This window comes from Leptinotarsa decemlineata, unplaced genomic scaffold, assembly GCF_025532065.1.
Source record: "Leptinotarsa decemlineata unplaced genomic scaffold, Ldec_3_MD MMD2_P_RNA_scaffold_9, whole genome shotgun sequence".
Classification (NCBI taxonomy): domain Eukaryota; kingdom Metazoa; phylum Arthropoda; class Insecta; order Coleoptera; family Chrysomelidae; genus Leptinotarsa; species Leptinotarsa decemlineata.
The window spans coordinates 5,333,200-5,342,390 of NW_027412536.1; the positions used below are offsets into that span (position 1 = coordinate 5,333,200).

At 33.8% G+C, this 9,191-nt stretch overlaps 1 long non-coding RNA gene across 1 annotated transcript; it reads left to right on the plus strand.

Moving 5' to 3' along the window:
* Window positions 1-2,754: 2,754 nt before the first annotated feature.
* LOC141480591 (uncharacterized) lies at window positions 2,755-8,974 on the plus strand. The gene is made up of 2 exons (XR_012464444.1): window positions 2,755-2,890; window positions 6,112-8,974. It is a non-coding gene; the product is annotated as an uncharacterized lncRNA (long non-coding RNA).
* The last annotated feature ends 217 nt before the right edge of the window (window positions 8,975-9,191 follow it).

The following is a 9,191-nucleotide window of genomic DNA, read 5'->3' on the forward strand; positions in this document are numbered from 1 at the left end:
GGTTCGAGGAAAGAAGAAAAAGATTAACTACGTCAAATTTTGGGGCTATTTGCAAGGCGCGGAATCATAAGTCGAAACTTAACTCAACACATTCAATTCAGTCTAATCAATTATTTTCTAATGAAGCAATTAAACACGGCATTAATTGCGAAAAAATTGCACTCCAACAATTTCTTTGCCAAACGAATTTTTCTTATAAAAAGTGCGGTCTTGTAATCCATAAAATATATTCATTTTTAGGGGGGTCTCCAGACGGGCTTCTGAATGACGACGGAATAATTGAAATAAAATGTCCCTTCAAAGTGCGCAACTGCGATCGTACAGAAACTCAAAAAAACTCGAGTATATTGATAATGACGAAAAAATTAAAAATGATTCGAATTACTACTTTCAAATTCAAAGTTTGCTTGTAATTACTAAGGGACCGTGGTGCGAATTCGTTATTTTCAATTTTAAAGGTATTCAACTAACACAAAGAATAGAGAGAAAAGAAAAATTTTTCAAAAATAAAATGTTGCCCATGCTACAAGAATTCTTTTATTACTATTATTTACATAACTTACTAGATATTCGGAATATCGATGAAACTACACGTAAATGGAGACTATATTTCGTCCGAGCAGTCGTTTGCAAAAGTTAACAAAACATTTTTTTTGGAAAATGTTTTTTTCGCAGTGTGAGACCCAGTAGAATAATTTCACAAGGAATAATTTTCACGTGGAGGGTTAGATTGGGTCACTATAAACACTCTCTACTATATTTCGTCCGAGCAGTCGTTTGCAAAAGTTAACAAAACATTTTTTTTAGAAAATGTTTTTTTCGCAGTGTAAGACCCAGTAGAATAATTTCACAAGGAATAATTTTCACGTGGAGGGTTAGATTGGGTCACTATAAACACTTTCTACTATATTTCGTTCGAGCAGTCGTTTGCAAAAGTTATCAAAACATTTTTTTTAGAAAATTTCTTTTTCGCAGTGTAAGACCCAGTAGAAAAATTTCACAAGGAATAATTTTCACGTGGAGGGTTATATTGGGTCACTATAAACACTTTCTACTATATTTCGTTCGAGCAGTCGTTTGCAAAAGTTATCAAAACATTTTTTTTAGAAAATTTCTTTTTCGCAGTGTAAGACCCAGTAGAAAAATTTCACAAGGAATAATTTTCACGTGGAGGGTTATATTCGGTCACTATAAACACTTTCTACTATATTTTGTCCAAGCAGTCGTTTGCAAAAGTTATCAAAAACAATTTTTTTGAATTTGTTTTTTGTGCAGTGTGAGACCCAGTAGAATAATTTCGCAAGGAATAATTTTCACGTGGAGGGTTAGAAATACTTTCTACTATATTCCGTTCGAGCAGTCGTTTGCAAAAGTTATCAAAAAAGTTTTTTTAGAAAATTCATTTTTTGCAGTGTAAGACCCAGTAGAATAATTTCACAAGGAATAATTTTCACGTGGAGGGTTATATTGGGTCACTATTAAAACACTTTCGACTATATTTCGTCCGAGCAGTCGTTTGCAAAAGTTATCAAAAAAATTTTCTTAGAAAATTTCTTTTTCGTAGTGTAAGACCCAGTAGAATAATTTCACATGGAATAATTTTCAGGTGGAGGGTTAGACTGGGTCACTATAAACACTTTTTACTATATTTCGTCCGAGCAGTCGTTTGCAAAAGTTATCAAAAACATTTTTTTAGAAAATTTCTTTTTCGCAGTGTAAGACCCAGTAGAATAATTTCACGAAGAATAATTTTCCACTTGGAGGGTTAGATTGGGTCACTATAAACATTTTCTTCTATATTTCGTCCGAGCAGTCGTTTGCAAAAGTTATCAAAAACATTTTTTTAGAAAATTTGTTTTTCGCAGTGTAAGACCCTAACGCGTCGTAAGCAAGGAATTATTTTCACGGAAGGGTGACTATGATAACAGAGTTATTCCACAATTCCATGCATAATGAAGCAGTTTTATATTTCAATAAGGTACTGTACAAGTCGATTTTCTGCAACAAAAATCAATTATGAGTTTTTATATATTCCTATATATATTCGTCTGAGCAGTCGTTTGCAAAAGTTATCAAAAAATTTTTTTTTTAAATTCCTTTTTCGCAGTGTAAGACCCAGTAGAATAATTTCACAAGGAATAATTTTCTCTTGGAGGGTTATATTGGGTCACTATAAACACTTTCTACCATATTTTGTCCGAGCAGTCGCTTGCAAAAGTTATCAAAAAAATTTTTTTAGAAAATTTCTTTTTCGCAGTGTAAGGCCCAGTAGAATAATTTCACGAGGAATAATTTTCACGTGGAGGGTTAGATTGGGTCACTATGATAACAGAGTTATTCCACAATTCCATGCATAATGAAGCAGTTTTATATTTCAATTACTGTACAAGTCGATTTTCTGCAACAAATATCAATTATGAGTTTTTATATATTCCTATACGACAATATTCATTTCGCTGATAGTATGGATTAAGATGTCTAAAAACCCTGGTGCATCTACTCATACCTGCAGAAGTTTTGGAGTAAAATGAGGGATTTATGGCTAACTTGATTAGCGGAGATCAACGCCGTTTACGCCGATTCGGGTGGCGCAAGCAGTCATTACAGTAAACTGTTATCATATTTTTCCACATTCATTTTTCATACTGTGCTTTTAGGATAACTTAAGGAGTTAATGAATTTTTGGTGTTTTGAGTGTTATTGACGAATTGTCAGTATTAAGTCGAAAGATAAGTGTCCAAGTTCTGGTGAATTATTGAAGTTTCAACCCAAGCAAAGTTTTGAAGAAATTTCGTGTAATTTCTTGATATTTCAACCCAAGAAATGCTGGCAGATGTTATTATGTACTCGACACAGGTTGTTTATCGGAACGAATTCAACAAAACAGGTGGTAAGTATAAAGATTATATACTTGAATACATGTTTTTGGTATTGGAATGGAAACACTTTTTTATCCAGCCACATAGGTCTCAAACTCCATGTTTCCAGAAAAAAATCGTTTTATTTTGGGCAGAAGCTAATCATGATCTTTGTAAACATGAAATTTCTTATTTCTGTGATACCAATATTTTATTTATATCACAACTCATAGAACTACAATATTTCCTTCAAGAATCTGATGTAGGTTCCTTACATTTTTTTATTTTCATCATATTCTTATTGCATCAAGAAAAGTGAATCAACAACGTGCAAGATAATGAATGTAACTGTGTTATATATAAATGCAGTATGTCACAAGAAGTATGCAACAAGTTAAAACCTATTTTACTGTGAATGTCACAAAAAAAGTTATTTGTGATAGAAGTTGGTGCTTCGCAAGGAATTCCATGATGAGTGATGGGAAAAGTTGTATTGAGTCCTTGGTTTGTGCATTAAACATCATTCTTTTCTAAAAGTCAGTAGTTAATAAGACACGCCTGAGGAAGCCATTATATGGCGAAACATGTGTTGCTTTTTGTAAAACTATCTACTGAAAATCTCACAATAAAGTGTTTTTAGAATACTTTAAAAAGTCATTCAGAAGTCTCTCTATTCTTGAAAATACAGAAAAAATCATTGGGAATATTTTAACATTTCAAAAAAAGAACGAAAATCAAAAGCAATTATCTTATATATACTGTTATGAATTCATGAAACAACAAATATTTCAATAACTACGGAACTATGGAATATTAATCGAAAATGATTCGAATAATGAGGTGATGACATACTAGTGAGATTGAAAAAAAATTATAACACAATTTAATGAGGACCTTCCTAATATTCAAGGTCTGAATAATTCACTTGATTACAAAGAAATATTACCAGTGAATTCTTTGTCGAACTTTTCGATTACCTGTTAAGAGATCCTTTTGATAAGCACCAACTTTTAACTGATTTTTTTAAAATTAATAATAAAAAAGTTTCCTCTTTGATGCATAAAATTTGGAATAAGCGGTTTATATATGAAGAACAATGTATGAGTAGAAACAGCTGTTTTCTAATAGATATTTAACCAAAATACATCTACTCATAGTGACTATGAATGTATGTATATCACACCTAGCAGTTCTACTCATGATTAGGACATTGATTTTCTTAAACATACATATCTTGTTACATACACAAAATCATTCAAGAGAAATAGCACTACAGTCCCACCTTTGAACTCCTATGCAAGCCTTTGGGTTCTGCAAATAATTTGAGAGAAATTACAAGGCAAAATTCATTAATTTACAATGGATGTAAGACGGTCAATTACCTTTCATTGACCATCAGATGTATTGAATAGCTTCTTCAGTTCAGATAGAATGTGAAGTATTTATTGTCTGTAAAAGTATATTATAGTTTGTAAGATTTCTGTAATTATGGTGATCTCGCCAGCAGAGCTGTGTCTTCCGCATAGAGCGCCAACTTTTTAAAGCTGTTCTCCTGCTTGGGCACTTCCGCTGTGTATACCTAGAAGAGATATGGCGGAAGGACTGCACCTTGTAGAACCCTGCTTCCAGTAATCGCATGGTTGAGAGTTCTTGTCCTATACTGCAGCGGCATCGCCTGTGAGCTAGAAAAGACTCGATTAATATTACCATTTGTTTAGTGTAGCCAAAGTTGCTCATTTCGGCCAGAAGTCCGTCATGCCAAACTCTGTCGAACGTCTTGGAGACGTCTAAGAAAATCGCTCCGGTGTTGTATCCTCTGCCGAGGTTGAAGCTTTCCGTCGCAAAGTCTACTACCCTCAGCACTGCCTTTCGCCCCCCCATGCCCCCTCCCGGGTTGAGTTCCCTGAAGTAAAAATTTCGCCTCCCAATTAATTTGCGAGGAAAACCTAATACTCCACTCCATCCACCCCCGCTCTCCGAGCGGTCCTCAACTTACTGATGGGCACTTCAGCAAGATTGACATCTGACCTCTTTTGGTCGAAAGTCAGCCTTTAGGTGCTATCCTCAGTGAATCTAAGTGAATCGCGGTCGCGGTCGAATTGTTCTGCGTTGAACCTACCTGAAAGAGAGTTTATCTGATTAGTTTATGCTTAACTGAGTCGCCTGATGGCGACTCGCGGGGGTGGTCGTTGATTCTGACTGCCTTTCGAAATTGTCCGCAAATGCTTCCACTTTCTCTTGGTTCCTGTAGACGATTCATCGCTCGCCGTGTATTAGCTTTCGAGGTCTTTTCCTAAGAGTTTTCTGCATTTTTCATGCAGATTGGTCTTCGGTGTTTAGTTCTTCTAGACGGGTTGTCCATTGTTGATCTCGGATTGCTTTTATTTCTTCTCGCAGTGTTCTGCCAGCTCTTTGCATACAACTTTTGTCCATTGGTGCACGTGTCCGTTGATATCGTCTTTTCAGGCGTTTTCTAATTCTAGTGAGCTCCACTGTTTCTGGTGGAAGATGCTCTTGTAAGTTGAAGCGCTGAGTTGGGAGTTCCCGTGCGTTTCTTTCCATCGTTTGGGTGATCGCCTGTTGCAGCTGGTGTGTGGCGTTCTCCAGATCAGGCAGTGCAAGTAAAAAATATGCTTGTTGTTATTCATGAGGATATTATGGAATTCAACAAATAGCCGGCATTTGGGTATTATTAATAGGCACTAATTTCATAAAATCACTAAGAGGTAAACTTCAATACAATTTAGCCATTTTGGAAAAATATTTAGATTTATTTTTTGAGGGCTCTTACATTATGCTCTTTAGCACAGCAGATACTCAATCTCTAGATTAAATATGCCCTCAGTGCCTCTCTTGACAATTCTTCCTTGTGGTGTTCACAACCCACAATATTTTTGGGAGAAAAATTGGACAATTTGCTTAAAATTACTGAAAGGCAATTTCTTGTAAGTTCCCTCTCAAAAACATCTGATATTGTGGCTTCAACATCGTGAAGAAAGCTAATAATTTTTTGTGATGGAAATGTTAAAAATCCCCTGCTCTTGTTTCTTATGAGGAAATTGAACATCTCATTTCCCTTCCCCAATATCGAATCCACACATTCTCCACATTTGGTGGTGCTTTTAATTTTTTTTGCGACATATCCACAGAAATAAGCAAAAGCTTCATCAATGTCTGAGAAATCCTCTTCAATTTCGGAGATATTTTCTTCTATTTCAATATCGATTATGAATTTTTGCTTTTTTTCTTTCAGATCTCCAATATGAAGAAGTGATTTCATCATTTCTCCACCACTAACATTACTTCCCCTGGGCGGTTTTATCAGAGAATAGAGGGACATCAGGCGGAATATTTGTCCAACTTGAATTGACTCGGGATGAGTATTGCATCCACCTGCAGCTCTCATCATCCCAAAAAAATGCTGAAAATGATAACAACAAAGTTGATTGGTTTTGTTATGGATATGTAAACATTATCACCTCCGAATGATCTTGGTTTAATCTGGATGTCATCAAGTATTTGAAACCAAGATTGGATAAATACTTTGTTAAGTCTAGTGTACATGAAATAGTTGCGCAAAACCCTTCATAAGTAGAATCTGATAAAAAAACTCTGTAGGGGAACATTGTTTCCATAAGTCCAAATATATCAAGAATGAATCTAGATCCTGCAATGCGTTAAGTTAAAATTTATACTTGTACTTTATCAGGTTTTTTTAATATCAATCAGATCAGATGAAATATCTCATGAGCAAATGTTTATAGCTCAAGAGATCTAAATTATATTGTTAAAGTTGAGTTGATATTGGCTGTATGAATGTCAGATAAATAGGGTGTTTCAAAATTCAAGACAAATATTTCAAGGGTGTATTCCTAGGTTGAAAATATGAATGAATTTCCCTTAAACAAAACAAACGCGAAAAAAAACATATATTTTGAATTCAAAAAGATGAATGAGGGTTGCCTGCAAGATTTATGGCCAAAGTGTCTTATTTATTCCAAAAAAAATCTAACTCAAACATCACCATCAGGTTAGCCATGAAAAAATCTAAAAATGTTTACTCCTTGCCTGTTTTGAATTAGCTGTTTTCCATAAAAGCGACGCTAAATGAAAGGAGAATATTAAAGTAACAAACTAAAATACTAAGTGGCCTCATGACCTTGTATTTGTGACGACTGGTTTCGGTTTATTAAACCATTATCGAGTACTGTAACTATACAACCTATAGGTTGTAGGAAGTTAATATTAGGACACAGGTTTATGGGAAAAAAGTCTTATTTTGATCCTAGGAATAAGCCCTTGAAATATTTATATTAAATTTGGCAACGCTCTGTATAACTTGCCAAACTAAGTACACGATGCAAAGATACTGGAATATTTCAATATATTTTTGTTCAAATCGAGATATTTATATGGAACACAATAAGGTACAGTCACCTCATATTCTTGAGAGTCAAGCTTCAATCCATTGTCAGGTTTTGAAGAGTTTATTATATCAATGAGTCGATTAATTTTTTTGCAGTAAATAATAGTGGAATCAATATTTGATAAGATATTTTTATCTCGATATGTTTCCATTGCTACGGCAGTTGTGTTGCTATATAACTGGAAAATGAACAAATGATAAATGTTTTTAGCAAAAATTACTCTAAGTTATTTCTTACTTGGAATGCAAGCCCTGTATATATTTTCTCTCCATGTTTTGGATAGATATGGCTTGCTGTCAACTTGAATGCCATTTTGAATTCTTTATTAGATTCAAGTTCAAAAAGTTTTTCAAAATGGGAAAACAGAACCCAACCTTCAGGAACCTGAAATACATAATTTATTGATGATGAGATGTTATAAATAAACAAAATACCGTCATACCTTGAATTTCTTTTTCTTCATCAAATTATTCCTCAAACATTTTATGAGGTGGGGAAAATCTAAACACATTCTCAGTTTACGAGATGCATCCATGGGGTGTTCACACCATGGTTGAAGGCTATTTTCTACACTGAGGTGTTTCCACATTTTTTGATTCCAGCTAGCTCCATCACTGGTTATAACATCAATGTAGAGCCCTGCATTCTCACAAAGAATGACACACTCCAACATAATTCTGGCCAAAATCTCCCCTGTCACATCACCTCCACTAAGAAAACATGCCAATGCTTGAAGACCATGACCAGCAAATGGTTGGAACATTATGACCAACGCATGGTCTCCAAGATTGTTCTCCATTTTCTTAGGAATGTATTCTCCCAGATCGACAAATCCAACAAATTTCATGGAGTTTTTATCAATTTTTTTTGTTTTTGAAATCTTGCATTCATGAACGAGAAGACATCCATGTTTTTCCCATTCCTTTATATGTTTAGTTTTTTCCTTCAGCATAGAAAAAACCTCGAAAGTTCCGTCAATGTTTCTAATGTATCTAAAAGAATCACTTCATTTAATATTATAACTTGCGGAAAAGGTCTACTTTTTGGCACTCATTTTAGTGTGTAAAGATGATCTTTTCAAAAGTACATTCCGGGAACATTTGTTCCGCACTGTGTGGAATGTACCTAACTTTGTTGAAAATACCTGTAGTACTTGTCAATTTATTTATTTTATCAGTATGGTTTGGAGTATTTCAATATATGATATGAATTCATAACAGTTCCCTTTTTTTTTCATTAATGTTGTTAAAGAGTATCTAAATATTCTAGCATATTGATTATTTCCTTATATTTATTTTACACTTGCAAAAAGTGACTCTCCCACATTCAACCGCTGCTGGCGAAACTTCAAAAACAAAAATAAATATCGTAAAAGGTCAGAAATACATTATAATACATTATATATATTCAAAGACAACTTCCAAATTTCATTAACGAATTAAACAATTTAGTATTGATCACCAGATAGTGCTGGGCTAATTTTTTCGACACTCCACCCAATGATTTGAAATAGTTGTTCTACTTGCACAATATTTAAGACAAAACAAAGTAGATTGAAACATGTTTGTACTCTGTTCAGAATTTCTTTTAAAATGTTACTCATAGGTTATTTTACAGTGCTTTTACATACTTATAGTGTTTTTAAACTATATATATATTTCATATTTCACATCGACGTTTACATACTTTGTCAACAACTAAAATAAAGTATATTATTATTATATAATGGCGTACTTATTTCTTACACAATGCTTTTCATTTCCATACCGTCAACTTGAAACTCATATTTGTGATAAACACATCTTCAGAAAATATTAAAATTCTTTTTTTTTTTCGAAATTAAAGGGTGATGATAAATGATACCTAACTAATTATCGATTAAACAATTTAGGAATATGGAAAAACT